The sequence below is a fragment of the Pleurodeles waltl genome, chromosome 3_1 (assembly GCF_031143425.1).
Source record: "Pleurodeles waltl isolate 20211129_DDA chromosome 3_1, aPleWal1.hap1.20221129, whole genome shotgun sequence".
NCBI lineage: Eukaryota > Metazoa > Chordata > Amphibia > Caudata > Salamandridae > Pleurodeles > Pleurodeles waltl.
The window spans coordinates 1,461,232,709-1,461,255,062 of NC_090440.1; the positions used below are offsets into that span (position 1 = coordinate 1,461,232,709).

At 42.3% G+C, this 22,354-nt stretch overlaps 1 protein-coding gene across 1 annotated transcript in view; it reads right to left on the reverse strand.

The window, feature by feature from the left end:
* Positions 1 to 22,354, reverse strand: part of TMEM163 (transmembrane protein 163) — an 884,981-nt gene that overhangs the window by 631,959 nt on the left and 230,668 nt on the right. The window lies entirely within an intron of this gene.

Sequence of the window (22,354 nt, forward strand, 5' to 3'; positions counted from 1 at the left end):
TCAAAAAACCCCGCATTTGCGCCACTATTTAACGCCTGGGTCAGGGTAGGCGTTAAGGGGCCTGTGGGCTCAAAATGAGCCCACAGGTGCCCTCCCCTGCCCCCAGGGACCCCCCTGCCACCCCTGCCCACCCCAGGAGGACACCCAAGGATGGAGGGACCCACCCCAGGGACATTCAGGTAAGTTCAGGTAAGTATAATTTTTTATATTTTTTAAATTTTTTTGGGTGGCATAGGGGGGCCTTATTTGTGCCCCCCTACATGCCACTATGCCCAATGACCATGCCCAGGGGACACAAGTCCCCTGGGCATGGCCATTGGGCAAGGGGGCATGACTCCTGTCTTTACTAAGACAGGAGTCATGAAATGGCGTCTGGGCGTCGTAAAAAAATGGCGCAAATCGGGTTGAGGCGATTTTTTTGCCTCAACCTGACTTGCCCCATTTTAAGACGCCCTAACGTCATTTTTGCCCAACGCCGGCGCTGCCTGGTCTACGTGGTTTATTTCCACGCACACCAGGCAGCGCCGGTCTGCTTGCGCCGGCTAACGCCATTCCATAAATACGGCGCCCGCATGGCGCTTCAGAATGGCGTTAGACGGCGCTAAATTTTTTGACGCTAAACTGCGTTAGCGCAGTTTAGCGTCAAAAAGTATAAATATGGGCCCAAGTTAGGCCCCCCATGGCACTTTGAAAAAAAATTAAAATAACTTACCTGCACTTACCTGGGATGGATCCGCCCATCCTTAGGTGTCCTCCAGGTGTGGGTGGGTGGGTGTGTCCCTGGGGGCAGGGAAGGGCACCTGTGGGCTGTTTCCATGGTCTCTGACCATGGGAAAAAGGCCCACAGGTCCCCTAACGCCTGCCCTGACCCAGGTGTTAAATAATGTTGCTAAGGAGGTCTAGTGCCATTATTTGAGGCCCTCCTCCTCCTTCTGTGCATGATTTTTGCACGGGAGGATAAATACGGCGCTAGGGCCGTTAAGTAATTTTGTGCCCGGGAACACCCACCTTGCATCTCATTGACACAAGGTAGTTTTCCACAGGCAACAAAAATGACTTTAACTCCAATATTTTGGCACTAGGCATGTCTAGCGCCAAAATATAAATATGGAGTTAAGTTTGCGCTGGATTTGCGTTAAAAAAATGATGCAAATCCGGTACAAACAAAGTATAAATATGCCCTTTAGTGTCAAATAAATTAGCCCATCAAGAAGATCATGGGAGATTACTAATTTGTAAACTTCGGACACGTGGAAAGAGTCAAAACAATTAATTGAACAAGTAATTCAATCTAGCTTGTGGTTATATATGCGGAATTAAACCGAGAAGACACAAATAGACTGTAAATGTTCACAAGAACATTACATATAAGTAAAAAAAGATGAACATTGGGTTGTTAAAATATCAGCCCAGTAATGAATATGCAACCTGGTATGAAAAAGAGAAACAACAGAAAAGAATGAAACAAGAAAATAAAATAATACAATAAAAAGGGTGTGTAAGACTATCCTCCTCAAGTACAATACTCTGGCAGGTTGTGAACAAGAGATTTCATATTGCTGATGTGAGGTCTGGCTGGACTTATTGCCGAAAAAGAGAATTCCACAAATGGTAACATTGGCTCAAGGAGGGCAGCTTGGCTTGGGTAAAAGGGGAATTCCTCGAGGAAAATGTATGGCATGAAGCAAGAACGCAATCATCCAACAATCAAACAATATAAATATCTTAATGTTGACAGCAGATTTAAGGAAAAAAAAGAATTTTAAAATAAAAATTAACGAAGAAAAACTGGGTAATATATTAAAGGGCAATTCAAGACAATAAGAGCAAACTCTTTAAAAAGGGTTCTCTTTAGGTTTGGCTTAGACATAGGTATCATAAGTGGCTCATTACTGGTGTCCATGGCTGGAATTAAGTTGGGGATTGGGCACAGTCAATTCTTCTACCTTTACACTGAGAAATACTTTAAAGCAAGAATAATTCAAGCAGTACCAACCCTGTAGTTTGTGTCCACGCACAGCTCTATGAGAGTTGCATATGATTTGAAATAACATGTCCTTGAGGTGATACTTTTACTACCACAATAACCACTGGCAGCATTTATCGCTAGTGGAAATTATTGGATGCAGTCAGAGAAAAGTAGAAACTGCCTGTGCATAAAATCTGGGCAAGCAGAATTTGCTAAACTCTAAATTATACATATTATAGAGATGCCTATTGCTCATTGAGATGCACAATTTTTAAAAGATTTTTATCAAAACCTAATAAACTTGGTACTACAGATACCAAAGGATACAATGTATGAATTGCAAAAGAAATCGGGATATATTTCGAGGTTACTAGACCTTAGGCTGTGTCCTGTCCAATAACCTGCCAATAGAGGAACCCTTCATGTTCACAGTTAAGGTGGTTGTGAGAAATATAAGGGAATCTCATGAGAAATCTATTATTGTGGCAGTCTTGGTACAGGGCTTGGTTGATCGCTGAACATGGGGTCTCATAAAAAGTAATGAGTTTATGGTTTACGATAGCACATCTCAAACGAGAGCTTTAAGAAAGGTTTAGAATTTGGAAACAAGGTGGTTTAGAGTCTGGAGATGAGGTTTTACCTGTTTGCCTGTTTGTTAGCTCACTCATCAATCCTGTTTTATCTGTTTGTTAGCTCACTCATCAATCATCATGAAAATAATAATACTAGTAAATATTACACCTACATATGCTATGTGTATTGATATTAAAATGCATAGAATGCACACCAAAGCAAATATGTGGCTTGGTCCTGTGAAAGAACCGTCAATGCATGAATAGGTTCAAGATTCAAGGCATAAATGTGTATATGTGCACAATTCAATAATACACATGTTATAACTCTGAATTGAGTATGCTACTTTATTTGGAGTCAGCAAGCTACAGGTTACACATAGATATTGTCAACAGTCCAATCTATTTCTTAAATGTACTCATAAAACTTAATGTTCAGTTTACACCCATTCATGAGTTTACTCAGATTAAAATGTGTAATGTGCTGTGTAATCATACCTGCTCCAAAAGATGTGCGTTTTTCTCCTGAGCTACCTTTGTGAGATAGGAACGTCTGATCTGTAGCTCCTATGCATCGGTGTTTAAGAAACGCATTAACTCCCTTAGATGTGCACTCACATTCTTCAAGTATGAAATATGAAAATGAAAGCGTTGAGATGTCCTCCTGGTAATTTGGGCAATCTACCCTGATGCTTTTTCCACTTCATTTCTTTATTGTTAAATTAGGAAACTTGACTTCTGCTGTGTGCTGAAGCTTGACATACAGACTCTGGGAACATGTGTTCTGTGTAAGAGCATGGTATACTGAGTGCTTTGCTCATCTCAGTGCATCTGCTATAACGTCTGTAAAACAGCTCTGGTGCAGGGGATAGAGTTAGGCTGTCACTGAGAAACGTCAAATTGTTGCTAGCTCATTTCTCATGTGTCAGCAGCCTGTCCTGCAAATGAGATGCCGCCCTGAACGCTACTGTCATTAATATGGCATCGTCTTTCGCTTTTAGTCAGGTGCATGCTGCACGGGGCTCTACTACACTGAGCCAGTGTCTAAACTGAATTCAAATATAACCTCGCTATTATTTTTGATCTCATGCTTCGAAGATATCAACATTCTAACATGGATGAAATTTGGCAGAAGCACACACATCACATTTAAGCCACCTAAGGTAATTGTGACTGTTGAAATATGATATACTGTTCGCTTAACTGTGTGGGTGTGTGACCTCCTAATATGAGGCTAAGGTGACACATAATAGGGCAGTGACATTTACTACCCTTAGAGGTCAACTCAGATCCTTTGACACAAACAGGAGTAATAAGATCATAAAACCAAACAATGAGAATTAATAGCCATAACAAACAACTGTATGCAATAAGGGGTTAGACATGTATACACACTATGACCTATGTAGTCATGAACCATCACACCGATTTAGTAAAGTTTAAACATTTATTGGCCTTATATTAACAATGCTAAGATCCCATAAATGATTCGCAAAACCAAATGATAACAATACAGAAATAACACAGGCTGTCCAAAGCATCCGAATAATCTCAGTCTAATAAGTACAATCACCATTCAACTCTCCAAAAGAATTACAGACAGAATAACAACAGTATTATTTGAAAAACATCAACAGATTTCATTAGTTGTGCAGTTGAATCAATTACAATCAATTAGTAAACATTTAATTGTTGAGACAGACCTCCTAGCTACCAAATTCTGATTCAGAAAGCATGTGTGGGGCTGGGCTTTGTCACATGCAGACATTGAAAATAAGACAAAAATAAATTAGGGAAACATCTATCTATGGTGCTAGGGAAAATGCAGTTGGATTTCTAAAGGGAAAAAACATGCAAAGGAAAAGAAGTGCACATTGGTTATATCTCTCCTAAATGAGACAGCAGTCAGCAGAGCCTTCATCAGTAGAGCACAGGAACAGCAGGTCTTCAACAGTCAGCATCAGGAACATAAAAAGGGCAACAGTTCAGTAAAGTTGGGCCTAATGTAACTGAACTGTTAAAATCATAAGTAGCTGAGCAAGTGCTGAATAGCAGTACTTAACTGTAAAGGGCTGAATGGAAAACTGACTTACATCACCTAAAGCTTTGCTAAATTAAAGTCCCAAACATCACTAGCTAGGATTCTATTGGACAAGACTATGAGGTGTGATAGTGAGAAGCCAATTAAATTAGGCCCTTTTTCCAGTTTGTACCTTTCTTTATTCCTTCTCCAAGAGAAGCTCATATTCACTCTCCTCTTCGGACGGCAGTTTCTTCAAAAAAATTAACTTTGTAGAAACAGAAGCACCCAGCACGACATTTAGTCAACATTACTTCCTTCCAATACCTAAAGGCCATTGTAAAAACGTGGAATATTTATCACTAGGCATTAGAGAGTGAACAACACTGAGGAAGCAGTAGCTTTCCCCTGTGAGTTTTTAATATGATGTCTAACAAGCAATATTTTCAAAAGCATTTCAGTAAAGTCAGCATAACATTTCAACATTGTGCTTCTGAAACAAAACTAAAATGTAGACCATTTTACTAATGCTAATACATTAAGAATAAAACAATTCTGATATTCAAACCATGTGTTGTACATTATTTCTCAATTAATAATCATTTCAAATTATTAGTTTTGCGGGCATGTGGTTATGATTTATCAAAATACATTTTCACAGTCATTTAAAATTTCACATTGAACTCGAAGTGGCTGACACCGTGTCATTATTCATCAATAATTTTTGTATTTGAATTTTAATAATGTAAATTATGGAATACTGATTTATTTTATTTTAGTTGTGGGGCGTTGGGTTTCTAGGGTATAGGGTGGGAAGTTAGCTAAATATTGATTAACTAACTATTAATTACAAATTGAGACTTAGGGGGTCACTATGAACACGGCGGGATTTCCCGCCATGTTCATGCTGGTGGTCTAAACACAGACCGCCAGCCCGTTGAAGACCCCACTGGCCCAATAAAGAACATTCCACTGGGCCGGCTGGCGGAAACAGTGTTTCTGCCAGCCGGCCCAGCGATATGCTGGGCCTGGACATTGCTGACGGCTCCATATGGAGCCGTCGTCAATGTCGCAGTGCCGTCGCGCATATCACTTTCCGTAAATCAGGCAGTGACATGCACGACAGGGCTCTACATGGGGGCCCCTGCACTACCCATGTCAAGTGCATGGGCAGTGCAGGGGCCCCCATGGGGGCCCCAGAGCACCTGTTCCACCATGCTTCCCCTGGCGGGGAAACCGCCAGGGAAAGGCTGGGGGAACACAGGTTCTTTATCCAGCAGGCAGGGCTGCTTGCCCTTTCGGATAAGGAACTCCGCCATCGTCCGGCTGCCTTACGGCGGTAGCCTGGTGGTGGCGGAGTTCCGCCTGTGGCAGTCTCCCGTGTGAACAATATATGACGGTCCATATATGACGGTCCATACCTTCATGCCGGTGGCAGTAATTTCCGCCACTGCCGGCATGGCGGTCTGGACCGCCATGTTCATAATGACCCCCTTAATTATTTAATTTATTTTTAAATGTGTAAATTATGGGACACCTAGTTTTTTTAATTATATTTTACGTGGGGTCTGCTATGTTTGAAGTGGTATAGGGTGGGAAGGTACAAAGTCCAAAACTTTCCCTACTGTTGTGCTATTTGAAGTGGGAAAAGTAAATGTAGCCCCTCTGAATTCCAATGTTTTCCCTGGTGTAGCACAGACTGGAGTGGAATAGTACATTTTACCCCTCTGAAATCTAACGCTTTTCCTAATGTTGTGCTGTTTACAATGAAAATAGTAAATTTAAAACCTCTCAAGTTCAAAAGTTTCCCTACTGTTACATTGTTTGGAGTAGGAATAGTAACTTTAACCCCTCTGATTCCAACATTATCCCTACAGTAGCACAGACTTGAATAGGAATAGTAAATTTTACCCCTCTGAAGTACAACACTTTCCCTACTGTTGCACTGTCTGGAGTGGCAATAGCAAATTTAAAGGCATAGCTAATATTCCTGGCTTATACATTATATATATTTATGAATAGACATATAAAAACGCACAACATATGTGTGTTATTTAAGTATGTATTTTTAGAAAGTATTAAGTGTTAGTGCTATTTATGTAAATTACATTTTAATGTTATAATTTAAATATTGAATCATTACTACTTTAAACTGTGTTTATTTAAAAAACAATATTTTGGTATGTTTTTGGACTATTTAAGTGTAACTCGATATTTTAATTCCACTATTTTTGTACTTACCATTATAAACACAGGGACACTATATTGTGGTAAACAATATTTTTTACACAACATCTTTGTCAACGTTATTGTAACCATGGTATTGTGTCATTGATCTGGCTTAGGCTCTCAGAGAAGGTCTTTCAATTTACCACTTCAGGTCACTGGTTTGAAATGCCCCAAAATGCTGTGTATGAAGGTTGGGAGGAGGGTTAGGGGGATGATGTGTGTGTGTGAGAGGGAGAGTATGAGAGAGGGAGAGATAGAAGATGGATTTTACAGGATGCTGAAGAAGGACCCCTGTCTGGGCTGCTAGAGAACTCTGTACTTAGCCCGAATGGGGCCCTGTGTAGTCATCTTTCCAAGATCAGTGGCACAGGCCCCATATACCCTCTGAGGGGCAGTCATGGAATGGGCCTGCTGGAGCCGTAGAGTAGAAGGCTTTACCTTGAACTTCTGTGGACCCAGGTTTTCAGATTAGTGACACCTTGACTTCTTTCATCACACAAGTGCCCTGCAAGTAGCCATGGAGGTGATGGGTCCTGAAAAGTGCAGGCATGAAGGGCCTTAGGGGATGTGGGGTGGTGTTGAAGGTGACGCCACACTGAGGAGAAGCATAGGCACAGGAATGAGAACAGGTCCCAAGAAGAGAGAGAGTACAGTAAAATCTAGCTCCTAGAAGCAAAAAACATTTTAGATGCCAGGAGACAGAAAATAACAGTCCTGGTGACCAGAGCTGATCACCAGCAGTAGAAGGACATCAACATCATTCAAATCGGCCCAATGGGCTAGAGAAAACAAAGAAAGAAACATGTCCCCTAGGGGGATCAGCCAGGATCAGTACCGTGTGGTATCCTCCTAAAAAGTTACTCAATCAGATGTCCCAGGGGCCCCATCCCTCTGGAACCAAAGAATAGCAGAAGGACTTATGAGGCATGCATGCTGACCCTTCATTTTGAATACAGATGCCCCAAGGGGTCCATTATTCTTGGGGTCCAGTGACGGGGGAGCTAAGAGGCACCATGGGCAGGCCAAAGCCACAGGAGCAAGGTGGTGAGTCTTCTACACATCCTATGTATCTTGGGGGCTGGAGCGTACCACACAGCAGTAACCTACCTACATGGATGTGGGCAGGGAAAAGAGGAGACCTGCTTGGCACCAGCACACAACAAATGTTAGTGGGGAGAGGGGGCCAGCCTGCATGGGAGTGGGTTCCCTGCTCAGCCATTGGCACGACTATATGCTGGATGACCTATTAGAGGGGTAGGGGCGCCTGGCCTTAAAAGAAAAAAAAACAGACATTCCGGTTGCAGTGAAATGCTGTAGTTTACAAAAAGGAAATACAAGAAAACTGCCTTAAACTTAGTCATTCCTCAAAGGGCCTAGTAACACTAATTACCAAATTAGTTACACAGTACCCAGGAGACAGGAACACTGTGAATTTACTTGGGGAGCGTTGGGCCCCTCTGCGACCCCAGTTAGCCCCTTGAAAGCTGGAGCCTCATTTTGGGTGATTGAAGGTACCACCCTATTTCTTCCTTGGGCACAGAATAGTGATCTGGCAAGCCTTTATCTACTCTTTAAGAACTCCTAAAGCTTGGGCATCTGTCCAAAGTCATTGGAGAGTGAGGACCTCTCTTGGTGGAAGCTAAGGCTGTATAGCAGCCAGCATGGAATAGAAACGAGATTAATGCACCACACAGGTCAGATCCATGAGCTGTTTTTAATTATGTAGATGTAGTGCATTTATAAGGTGCAGAAAACAACTGTACCTCAAGAAGAGGTGGCCCGGTGCTCAATAAAGGCTGCTGTACACAAACAAAGACCTGACAGCTGTTTTAAATATTGAGGTGGAATAGATACGTTTTGAGGTCTTTCCCGAACTGTCATAGAATGACTGGGGGGTGTAGATGAAAAGGCATCTTGTTCCAAATTTTAGGAACTTTAAGAATGATAACAGACAACATCTAACCCCCCAATTCTAGATTTCCTGACAATGGAACTGATGTAAAGATCTCAAGGTTCAAGTTGGGGTATATCTAAGAAAGAGGTCCTTCATGTAATTGCCTTTCTTGTGGCAATACAGCACCGCATGACAGAGACATAGACCCCTGAACAAGTATCTCTTTCCTTTCGAGAGCCAGTGAATTTGGCAGCGCTGATCTGAGACCACTATATTATGCTTCAGGCCCACGACAAGTCTTGCTGTTGAATTTAGGACACCTTGAATCTTGCTAATGGTGATTTTGAGAAAGTGTAAGTAGAGGAACTCCCATAATCAAGTCATGAGAAAATCAAGACCTGGAACATGGTAGCTTAGAAGCTGCTGGCAGCAGCAGAAGGATTTTATGGATGACTTTCAACAATAGCATGCATGTGGTTACCATTTTGTTTATATTGTAGTAGAAAAGATAACTTAGAGTTAAAGATGACACAAAGATTTTTGGCTGACTTGAATGAAATGAGAGGCGACCCAAGGTTCCTGGGCCACCATTTATCAGTCCACAAGGATTGATTGGCAAAGACCATCATTTTGGTTTTGCCATCATTCAGGGTCAGATGGTTTACTCTCATCCAGTCAGAAATATTGGTCATACATCCGGAGAAGAGGTCTGTATCACTGTTCAAACTTAAGATCAGCTGAGTGTCATCCACATAGGCAAAATAGCTTTAGCAATAACTTTCAATCAATTTGGACAATGCAGTGAGATATAGGTTAAATAGTGGTTGACTCAGAGCGGAGCCCTGTGAAACAACTTCTACAGTTGATCTAGCTGAAGATTGGAAGTTTCACAGACCTACTTCCGCGTATGATCCAGCAGGAAAAAAAAGTAAAGCCATTTAAACATGGTAGCTGTCACGCCTAGATCTACCAGCCTTTCCAACAAGATAGAATGCGAGACTGTATCAAAAGCGCACAACAGGTCTAGAAGAATAAGGGCCGCAGCATAGCCCATCTAGAGATTAACACGGATGTCATTTGTGGCCCTGTACAGGGCAGTTTCAATACTGAAGCCCTTCCTAAACCCTGACTGAGCAAAATGCAAGAGATGGTTAGCTCTAAAAAAAAAACACCAATTGTTTATTCACCACACATATTGTCACATCCTGTAAAATTCCTCTTTGTAAAATTGACACATGAAAGGATGGACACAAGCGTGCTCTGGATTAAGGCTGCATTTTACTACTGTTTTTAACACAGTTACCTTCCTGTCACTTGATGTATAAGTATAAAAAATGTGTAGTAACCTGATTACTTACCATTTCTGCCAATTACACAGTTTTTTACAGCATCAACCTACAGATATTCTGCAAAACATTCACAACAGCAACTGACTGGTGGTTGGTAAATGAAGAAAAACAGCTTCTAACATTGTTATCTTATGTTAGCCCTCATTGTTAGCAGTAGCATTCTAAATTCAAGGATAATATATTTTGTAACACTGGTGCTGCATAGGGATAATGTCCCTAGATGAAGAACTCTTTCTTAAAGGAACGACATTTAAAGGCCTTTTTGCTTAACCGACAAAGATTCTTTACCATGGGAGCAATTGTAGGTTATACAGTTAACAGATAGAGTAATCTTTTTCTCATCAAATTTGTCCAGTTTGTGAGTGCACGTAAATGCATATTAATCCTTTTTAGGTCTGACCTAGAATGAATTTTTGTAGTCTTGCAAGACAAAGATAAAATAAGAATTATCTATCTATCTATCTATCTATCTATCTATCTATCTATCTATCTATCTATCTATCTATCTATCTATCTATCTATCTATCAATCTATGTATCTATCTATCTATCTATCTATCCATCTATTTCCTAACTATAACGTCCCTGTAACCTTTGGGTTTTTTCAGTGAATTTCTACTTTTTTTCACATAAAGTATTTTTCATTGCTATACGTTACTCCAACCACCACCTTCAGCCTTCCCCACAGCCCTAGGGAACAACACCTCCCGGGGGCTTTTATCTAAAATGATGCAGGGCATTGCTGCCCCCCCTCCATGGCCCCAGGACCACCACCACCTCCCTGGGGCTTCTATCTAAAATGGTCTGGGGCTGCGCAGCCCCCTGCATGCCCAGGGTCCACCACCTACCTCCCTTAGGCATTGTAGAAATTGGTAGAGGGGATGCCACATGGCCCCGCCACAGATATAAGTGCAGGGAAGACAGATGAAAACATTGCTATTAAAAGCAGCTCCTTGCTTGCTGGAGCAATGCCGGCCCATTCAGGAGGCGGAGCTGGGTGGGACCACAAGGGAGGTCCTGAGGCTGCCCTGTGGTCCCAGATAAAGGGCAAAAAAATGATGATTAAAAAAATTGCATAATGGTGAAGGTCACAGACCTTCACACTGAGAGTTGAGGGTTCGACTCCAGGTGTATCCGTAGTCATTCCCCTCCTTTAATATCTTTTCAACTGCAAATGGTTAAGGCTCATAGTGAAAGGTAATCTTACTATTTTTAATTGACAAATACATTTCTCTTTTCAGTTTGTGCAGAAATATCTCATTCTAAGTATATCATCCATCAAAGCCTAAAAATATCTCTATCTCTATCTCGCTCCCTCCCTCTCACGCTCTTTCTCTCTCTCTCTCTTTTTCAATCTCTTTCTCCCACTCACACACCCACTCAGACCCTTACGCACCCACTCACAGACCCACTCAGACACTCATACACCCACTCACAGACCCACTCAGACCCTCTTACACTCACTCACAGCCCCAGTCAGACCCACATCCACCCACTCACAGACCCACTCACACACTCACTCACAGACCCACTGACACCATTATACAGGCACTCATAGACCTGCGCAGACACTGACACACTCACTAAGACACTGACGCATGCACTCTCATATCCAGGCAGAGACTCTCACAACCACTCTCACCCCAGATACACCCTCTTACACCTATTTTCTCACCCAGAGAAATTGGCTGCAGCCAACTCCTGCCATGCATGACCTAAGGGCCATGTGCAGAGTAGGGTTGGGTGGTTACAGGGATTGACCTCAGGCGGTGGTTGGGTTACTGTATAGTAATGAAAATTACTATGCGTTAAAACAAACATAGAAATTCACTGAAAAAAAGGTTGCAAGGATGGTATAGTTAGGAAATAGAATTTAAAAAAACAAAAATATTCTCTGAAAAAAACAAAGGTTACAAGGACGTTATACTTCGGCTCACATGCTAAACATACAAAACCATAGACATTCACCTGTTAAAGTTAGAGCTATCTTAAGTCACTATAACTCGTGTCTCAAGGTAACTATAACTCCCGCCCTTGTCTTAGAGCTAACTTTCTGCCAAATTTGGTGTAATTCCGTCCAGTGGTTAGGGCTGTAGGTGTGTTAAAAAAATCTATGGAAATTAAGATGGGGAACTCATGTTTTTTTACACCCCCCCCCCCCCCTTTTTCTCAGCCCCTGCTTGATTGATCACCCTGAAATTTTCAGTGCTCAACAAGAATCATTGGGGTACTTTTTAAAAAGAAATGTGTTAAAATTCCTCAAATGGTGCCAAAGATATAGGCAAGTCAGCAAACACTTTTTATATGAAAACATGGTCCTAGCTATAACTACCAACTGGCGACCACCATTAGGTAAAGTGAATGTTTGAAGTAAAATCCCTGTTACTATCTCCCTTAGTGAGCGTACTTCTCTTTTTTACTTTGATGTTACTGCCGGTGTGCTCCGCCGGCTGACGCTCCACCCTCCTTGGGTAGCAGATGGGTACATCATAGTTAAATCATCGAAATTTGTGTAGCTCTATGTCAGAACATTTTATTTTGAAAATACAATTCTATACATCATTATGGCAGATAATTTCTTCTCGCTCTTGCAACCCAGTCGTCCATATTATCTTAGTGTTGGAAACTTCAGGCTCGCTAGAGTTAGCAAGGAGATTGCCAAGCACTAGGAGGTCACCACGCTTTTGGTAATCGTACTTTTCAAACGCACAACTGTTGGATGACATAATTATTCCCTTTTATGTAGAGAATACATCTATAATGAGCGGGTCCAATTTTGCAATTATTGCTCCAGGAACCGAAATAAAAAAACAGTTCTCTGCTATATCTTTCAATACTCAAGAAGCTGAAGAAGGCAGTTAATTAACTTGAGTTACCTTCAAGACATTGATGCCCTTCCCTTTCCTGAGTCTTTCTTCATATGTATGCCACATTCATTTAACAGATATCCATAATGCATGAGCCTCACAAAAGTCAACGTCTATCGTCCCTCCTGAATATGTTTTCTCTATTCAGTTCAATAGATACTAAAAGTTGCTCTTTAATGCAGACTCTTGTCTAGAAACACAAAGGGAAGAAGAAGAATGCCCCTAGATGGCACTCTTTTGTTTAGGTGTTTAAAGCATTCTGTCTTACCAACCATGTCGACCGTATTGCACAGAAGAAAATGAGCCTCCAAATTCGTGCATCACATTTAAGAGCAAAATTTTAAAAGAGCAACAAACATTTCGCACCTCCTTGTTAGTAACACGGAAACGCTTATCCGCAAAAAAAGCAAAATGTATTTTGGGCCTTGACGCAAAACCACCTTATTTACTGCCGCCTGCTACAATATAGCGTCATTTTCTGCACTCCTGCTGTTAGTGCTGTGAGGGGACGGCCATAACCTGCTTTATGACACCACCAGAACTATCCCTATTTCTTAGGAAACAGCTATCTTCCCATATGGTGCTGAAACCACTGTGCTTTTTAGATATCCTTGGTTACACCTCATCGTGGTGCAGGTGCTAGCCTAAGCCTGGATGTACAAAGGGGCATATTTATACACTGTTTGAGCTGAATTAGCGTCATTTTTTTACACTAATTCAGTGCAAACTTAAGTCCATATTTATATTTTGGCGTTAGACATGTCTAGCGCCAAAATATTGGAGTTAAAGTCATTTTCTGTCTGCGGAAAACTACCTTGTGTCAATGAGATGCAAGGTAGGCGTTCCTGGGCTAAAAATGACTCAAGGGCCCTAGCGCCTCATTTATCCTCCCATGCAAAAATGGTGCACAGGAAGGAGGCGGGCCTAAGTAATGGCGCTAAGCTTGCTTAGAGCCATTATTTAACGCCTGGGTCAGGGCAGGGTCTTGGGGACCTGTGGGCTCCATGGAATAAAGCCACAGGTGCCCTCCCGTAGCCCCAGGGACATCCCCACTGTTAGACCTGAAAGCCTTAGGGTGGTCAACCCTAACTTTTTGCCTGCCTCCCTCCACTTTTTAGATACTGTTTTTGCTGGTTTTAAGTCTCTGCGCACTCACTATACCACTGCTAACCAATGCTAAAGTGCATATGCTCTCTCCCTTTAAACACAGTAACATTGGATCATACCCAATTGGACTATTTAATTTACTTATAAGTCCCTAGTAGAGTGCATGTAGATTAAATGCTACTAGTGGGCCTGCAGCACTGATTGTGCCACCCACTTAAGTAGCCCTTAACCTTGTCTCAGGCCTGCCATTGCAAGGCCTGTGTGTACAGTTTTACTGCCAATCAGACTTGGCATTTAAATGTACTTGCCAAGCCTAAAACTCCCCTTTTTCTAAATATAAGACACCCCTAAGGTATGCCCTAAGTAACCCATAGGGCAGGGTGCTGTGCAGGCAAAAGGCAGGACATGTACCTGTGTAGTTTACATTTCCTGGTAGTGTAAAACCCCTACATTAGTTTTTACACTGCTGTGAGGCCTGCCCCCTTCATAGTCTAACATTGGGGCTGCCCTCAAGCATTGTTTGAGTGGAAGCTGCTGATCTGAAAGGAGTAGGAAGGTCATATTTAGTATGGCCAGAATGGTGATACAAAATCCTGCTGACTGGTGAAGTGAGGTTATTATTTTAGAAATGCCACTTTTAGAAAGTGAGCATTTCTCTGTACTTAAATATTTCTGTGCCTTACAATCCATGTCTGGCTGGGTTTTATTTGACAGCTCCCTTGTGTGTTCACTCAGATACACCCTAAACACAGGATACTCAGCCTCACTTGCATACATCTGCATTTTGAATGGGTCTTCCTGGGCTGGGAGGGTGGAGGGCCTGACACTTGCATGTCAAAGGACAGTAGCCTGCCCTCACACAAAGGACTGCCACACCCCCTACTGGGACCCTGGCAGACAGGATTGAACTGAAAGGGGACCTTGTGCACTTCTAAGCCACTCTTTGAAGTCTCCCCCACTTCAAAGGCACATTTGGGTATTTAAACATGGCCTCTGCCCCTACCAACTCAGACACTTCCTGGAAAAGAAACTTGAACCAGAACCTGCAGCCCTGCCAAGAAGAACTGTCGGGCTGCCCAAAGGACTCACCTGTCTGCTTTCTGTGAAGGACTGCTGCCTTGCTTTTGCCCTGCTGCCTTGCTGATCTCTGGCTGTGGTGAAGAAGTGCTCTCCAAGGGCTTGGATAGAGCTTGGCTCCTGTTCCCTGAAGTCTCAGGACCAAAAAGACTTCATCTCTACAAGAAGGACTACTTGTGCAGCAAAATACGACTCACAGCCTGCCAGAAACGATGCACAGCCTGCACCGCGGTGAAAATTTCACGGCATGCCGAACCGGAATGACGCAGTCCGACTTCGCAACAAGAAGATCGACTCAGCACCAGCGTAGCGACCGGAAATTCGACGCACGGCCTGCAGGATTGATGCACAGCCGAGCCAGAATGATGCAGCCCGACTTCCAGAGAGGAATCAACACAGCGCCTCCTGTGCAGTAGAAAATTTGACGCAAAGCCCACCGAATCGACGCAGCTCCTGTGACTTCATCCTGCCAGCGGAGGAAATCCACGCATCGTCCCCGGAGCATACGAAAACTCCGCAACCCGAAGAGGATCCACAACCGAGCACCAGAAATCGACGCACAGCCTTCCCTGCATGAAAACTAAATGACGCATCGCCATGTGCGGCCCGAGAAATCGATGTTTAAAAGACTTAAGGCACTTTATATCACTTTTACAGTGATATCTGAACATATTATTTTTGCATTCTAATCGTTTTGACCTGCTTTTTACCAGATAAATATTATATATTTTTCTAAACACTGTGTGGTGTATTTTTTGTGGTGCTATATGGTGTTATTGTATGATTTATTCCACAAATACTTTACACATTGCCTTCTAAGTTAAGCCTGGCTGCTCAGTGCCAAGCTACCAGAGGGTGGGCACAGGATAATTTGGATTGTGTGTGACTTACCCTGACTAGAATGAGGGTCCTTACTTGGACAGAGAGTAACCTGACTGCCCCATCCCAGGTAAGTAGAGGTAAGTAGAGGTAAGTGTTTACCTTTTTTTTTTTAAGTGCCATAGGGGGGCCTAACTTGGGCCTCCCTACATGGCACTGTGCCCAATGGCCATGCCCAGGGGACTTAGGCATGGCCATTGGGCTGGGGGGCATTACTCCTGTCTTTACTTAGACAGGAGTCATGTCCATGGGGGTTGTGCGCCTACAAATGGCGCTAGTCAGGTTAGAGTCATTATTTTGACTCTAACCTGACTAGTGCCATTCTTTCGCGCACAACATCCAGTTTTCCCTACGCCTCCCCTACCCGGTTAGTGTCATGTATTTTGACGCTATCCGGGCATTAGCGATGGCTTGCACCATTCCTTAAATATGGCACCTGGTTGGTGCTCTGGAATGGTGCTAGCTGGCACTATACTTTTTTGACGCAAACCTGCGCTAACGCAGGTTTGCACCAAAAAGTATAAATCAGGGCCTAAGGTACCTAATATGGTGGTGTTGCGCCTACATATGGCCACATGAGGAAATAATGTCCTTTGATCTATATGAATTTGTGAGGGATGTACGAGGTGATTGAGTTGCTGTGTGAATCTAGCACGAACCTCAAAAAAATCAAGAAGTTTAAGAAAAATACTTCATAAAGTTTGCAGAACACCTGTGTAAATTCTCACAACCCTAAATCTTACTTCTGCTATTACAAGCTCTTTGCAACAGGCATCAGGCTGAGCTAAATCTACAAACACTCGAATCTACAGGATCATGCTTATAGGCACGTAAAAATAATTTACCGGCTGACGCAACACTTTCTCTCACCAAAAAGCAACAGCTAAAAATACAGGCATTCTAATTTGTTTACACGTCGTCTGCCATTGTGATTACTAGGTTTCTGAAATGCAGTTGTTTAAAACTCTTTTAAGTTGTTCGCGGGAATGCTGCCCTGTGAAGTTATATGTGATTTGATTACAATTGAGCCTCTAACTAGGGTGCAATGTTTCATTCTGCCTGCGGAATTGGCGGTATTTGGTGACTCCACATTACTTGAAATACGGAGTTCCAACAAAATTCCACCAATCGCTGCAAGTTGGAATTTTTACCTGTGAGCGTTCAGCGTGAGATTTGGCATCCCCTAGTGCCATTTTCTAATGTGTGTGGTCATGGGCAGTTTCGATCAGGCGCGGTGAGAGGGCTGCTTCTCAGGTAGATTTGCTGCTGCTCTAATAGATTTTCCACTTGAACAGCAGCAAAATCAACTCAAATGGTTGTGTGCTCTCACGCACCACACTGTGCCTTTCGCGCTGATTTTTCTGAAATGTCTCCACTACTCCTGCTAAATTGCAACACGAGCAGCTGACATGAATATTTTTGCCTGTTGCTGGAACTCTGTGGAATCTTGTTTTAATGTGACTCACAGAATTCCACGGAGTGAAACTGATTTCCACCCACACCTGCCACTAACCCCAAAAGCGCAAATTCCTCTTTGGGCCTAAAATAGGTTTACAACTCAAGTGCAAATATTTATCTCCCATGGGTGCTTTCCCTTCCTAATTTCGCTTGCTAAATTTAGATTTTGGAAAATACCCCTAAATGCCTTGTTGTGCTTTGGCAATGTAGGAAAACATGTACAACTTTCCAGTTATTTTCCATTCCGAGGTCTGCAACTCAGAATTGGGTGCAAAATGTATGTCTGGCAATTGCCACGTCACATTCAGTCCCTAATTAGCTGGTGATTGCACCCACCTTGTAATTTGGGCCTTGGTTTTGTAAATTCTAGCCTGTCTAGTGAATGGATTCAGTATCAAAAACGGGGGAGATGAGAGGGATTCCCAGAGGAGCCCATCCTCCTACTTGTGTAATGTCTTGTCTCCATACTACGTACTAAAACTTCTACAGGGAAGAACAGCAAGCTTTTTGTTGTATAACCTTCACACACTAGGGTTACTCCTTGATGGCATGCTTCATCATTGGGTTCTTCCGGTTCCGTTTCAGAGTGGAGCGAATTACTACCAATAGAAGACAAAGGAGCACTAAATGGTAAATAACAAATGATGATTGAATAGGAGCCTGAGGGGTTGGTGTTGGGTAAGTTAAAAATACCTGCCTGGTGGGAAAATATATTTAATTCTGCCCTCCAGGCAGTATGATTACAAAAGGGAAGATGCACAGAAAGACAATGTGGTTGTAATGACCCTAGCTTCTGCTAGGTCTATATGTTTCAAGCCACTCTTTCCTGTGGCTATCTTGAAGACCAAGGATTTAACTCCCTGATTCAACTCCTAGCATAAGGTGGTACAATAATGACAGGGTGTAGCCACTTCACACACTCTGCATTCTAAAATAAACATCAACACCTACTCTTTTGTGCATGTAGCAATCAAAGACTATGCTCCATGGATCCTCTGGTGGTGAGGCAAGCCTGTAGTCACACACACACTACAAGGTCTCATCTCGGCCTATTGACCTAGTTCAATAATTCCGGGGTCTGACATATTTATGGCCGTTTGACATTTGTCCTTCCTGCAGGATCACCCCAGATTTTTAACTTCTGTAGCTAAACCCGATTTTGTTAGCTGTTAGGAATCTGTGCATTTATCCCTGCTAACACATGGTGTGTGTGCTCTTTCCTTTAAACATGGTAAAATTGGCATCTACTAAATTGATACATTTAATTTACTTACAAGTCCCTAGTATATGGTACTACTTGTACCAAGGGCTTCTACATTCAATGCTACTATTGTGATGCGGCACTCATTGTGCCACCCACCAAGTCGTTCCTTAAAGCCTGTCATTGCAGCCTGCCTTGCAGTTTTAAACTGCCATTTTGACTTGGCAAAATAACTTTTTTGCTAAGCATAAACTTTCCTTTTTAATACTATAAGTCATCCCTAAGGTAGGACCTAAAGGCTTATATGGCATGTATTTAAAAAGAAGGACATGCATATTCAATCTTTCACTGCACTAGCCTGATTACATACAAAGAGATCTGGCTCAGCATACACAAAGGAACCTGACACCCAGCCTGCCCCTGCTTTTGTTTCACTAGCCCCTTTGGAGCCAAACCCAGGGAAGAGGGAAGAACTGGCCAAAACCAATTTAGTGGTAGACAAATGGCTTGTCCCACATACACAGGATGGTACTGGGTATAAAGGTGGGACCCTCAGACTCTGAAATCAGAACACTCTTCGACTTTGGAAGATTCAGAAGAAGGACTATACCTGCTTGCTATGAACCCAGAACCCCAGAGGTGACTCCAAAGGTTAGTTGGCTGACCTCCTGTTTGAGCTACAGGGACACAACAAGCTTCCAGATGTCTTCCCAGAAGTCTTTCTTACTTTCCAGCTGACCAGAGACAACTGGACCTGACCTGGTACACCCTGCTGGCCTTTTTGAGGGTGAGTCCCAACCCCTGAGTGCTGTCCCCAAGGTCCTGGACACATGTCTGGAATCGGAGTCTACCTCTTCCTTCTTAACTGAAGATTTCACAAGATCTGACGCAGAGCGATGCAGGGCCTCAGAAAGTTGTGCAGCTCTGAAGCAAAGGCTTCACTGGAACTGACACCGAGCAATGCGGAGCCTGCAAAGGTGCGCCATGCCGCTGACGACTGGAAGCTCAACAGTATCCAACCAGAAGAAATGCAGAGCAAAACACTACCCCGCTGAGCTGCACCACACGGCTCCTCACCGAAGGCTTCACTAAATTTGATGCTGAGTGACGCTGAGCAGCTTCGCTCCAGACTGAGGAACTCTCCCAAGCCAACTTCGAACAACACTGAGTGATACAGAGCCCCGCAGAATCACACCGCACATTCCTTGCACCAAACTCAGAAGGTAACATTTCTATTGGGCCAAACCTGCCCCTATATCTGGCCTGTGCTTCATCCCTGTTAACCAGAACTTGTGACTTTGTCCTGGTATGGTGCTACTAGATAGCTGCAGTTGGCACTTTGCACCTTTTGTTACTATTTTTACTTATAGCTTCAAAAGCTACTAAAGGGTTCAACACAGGTTTATTTGGCGACTTTTGAGGTTCTCTATGACAATGATTGTCATTATTGAGTGAGTTCTTATCCCCCTCAACTAATTCTTCAATTTCTTGCAATGGTCCTCACCTCAGATTTGGTTCAAATGGCTGTACTGAACACAGATAAAGTAACAAGGCATTGGCAGGATGTTGTTTTATTTTTTATAATAATTAATTTCTCCCCTCTAAAAAAGATTTTGTTGTTTAAAAAACAGTGAAAGTATTTTAATTTTAATTGAGCTCAGTACGGCTTGAAGAACAAATTGTATATCTTGTCTGAGGCGAACAGCATTTCCACAATGTAACTCCTGAATTTTGAGCAAAGATTAGAAGCAATGATTTTGTAATTTTGTGGTATTTTTTAGCTACAACTACAATTTGGTTTCGTTTTCTCTGGGATTTAGTGCAGGTCGCCTATCGCCCTGCTGAAGTCGCTTTGCATTGTCAATGACTAGCCAACTGGTACAAATGTATCCCAATCTGTTTTTGGTTTATGGCCCAAAGTTTAAGAGTATCTCATTATAATGAGTTTTGTCCCAGTCCTGTTCTGCAACTACTTTCATGTGCAGATGAGACAAGTCCTTCTATCCTTCTAATACCATCCACTGATACAGAGGAAGGATTAATATGGAGATATTTCACTGTTCAGTGCATTGGCAGCCCGTCTTCTATTTTCACAATCAAGAATAGACATAAAAGAAGGAGTGTTGTTCTTCTCCTGGGCAGCATGCCTGCTGCTCATCAGCGAGGTGGACAGTACAGTCAACAGGTTTGTGACGGTCAGAGGTTTCAGAAGTTCCGGTGGTACTGAAGCTGGCACTTACTATTTTAAAACATATGTTCTGTATTTTCTCATGAAAAAAGATTAATAAAATGCCACTAAAGGGTGTAGGTCGTAAAACGCCATACTCTTTAAAGTGTTACTCATGGAATAATCAAACACTTTCATTTTGTGCCTAGCAAGTTAGATTCTCTTCAGCAATTTTGGGTATTCATTTGCCCAAGAGAAATTTGGAGAAATAAAAAGGGGCATTTTCAGTCATCAGTCCTTAAAACGTGTCTAAAAACTTAGGTGATGAAGTCAGTTCAGAAATTTTAATGTTACATGCTTTCCCAATATTCATAGCACCCTTCTTCAATTCTACTATCCACTACTTTCATTTTTACATTCTTCCATTTCGAATGTGATTCTTTGTCATTTGCTATGACTGAAAATCTTGTGGAAATGAGACGAGTGGAAACATTAAATATACACACATCTCTCAACAATTAGATAATAGATATCAGAAATAGACATATTGTAAAGGCTTCCTATCAGATATTGCTTGAAGTGGGCCAAAGCCCTATTCAAACAACAACCACAATCCTTGCCAGGGTGAAGCACAAAAAGTCACTAAATTAACCTGTGCTTAACCCTCTGGTAATGTGGCACAAAAGCAGTCAGGCTTAATTTAGGGACAATATGCAAAGTATTTTTGAAGCACTCAAACAGTAATATAGCGAGAACACAACACAAGAAAAATCACGAACTAATGTAGACTAAAATGACGGTGTGGAGGGCTGATGATCGGCAAACTGAAATGCAACACTGGTCTTCATGCTGAAAGAGAGGAGTGTTATCTTTAAATGCCAGCTCACACAGGAGACCCTCTGTACCTGCAATTACCACACTAAGCATTTTTTTATTCCAGTATCAGTGTTGATGTAACCAGGAAATGCAGAGAGGTTGACCATTGCTTATTGAATCATTTCCTTCACTACTGAAGGATAGACAGATTCTTAGCTACATATAACTCCCAGGTTATCATTCAGCACATTACAATGGTAAAATACTTTAATCAGGGGAACTGACTGACCAGGAATGTCCAACTCTTTGGATATCTCTTTCAAAAGAGTTAAACTTATGTCTGAGAAATTCCTGATAGATTATCCGAGAGGCCTGAGATTTCATATAATCTTGGGTACCCTTTCACTGTTAAATTTCCCAGGTTAAATATATTGAAATTAGGACACTTGGGACTTTTTAAGCCACTCTGCTACCAAGAGATTACACAAGTCAGAACTAAGAGATGTCTGATAAGGCTAGCTCACCTACAGACCATGTTGATAAGACTTTACCAGAATTCAGATGTTTTACCAGAGGTCTGTGACAATTGTGCCACCTTGCTTTTCAAGAGACCAGAGTTTATGAAAAGTGAGAGGCACCTGTTTGTTATTAAGTGCCTGGGGTAACCCTACCCCAAGTGCACATTTAGTGAGCACCAGCGGCTACTGATGTTTGCTATTCTTATATTTTTGCATTTAGTGCTATTTCTTA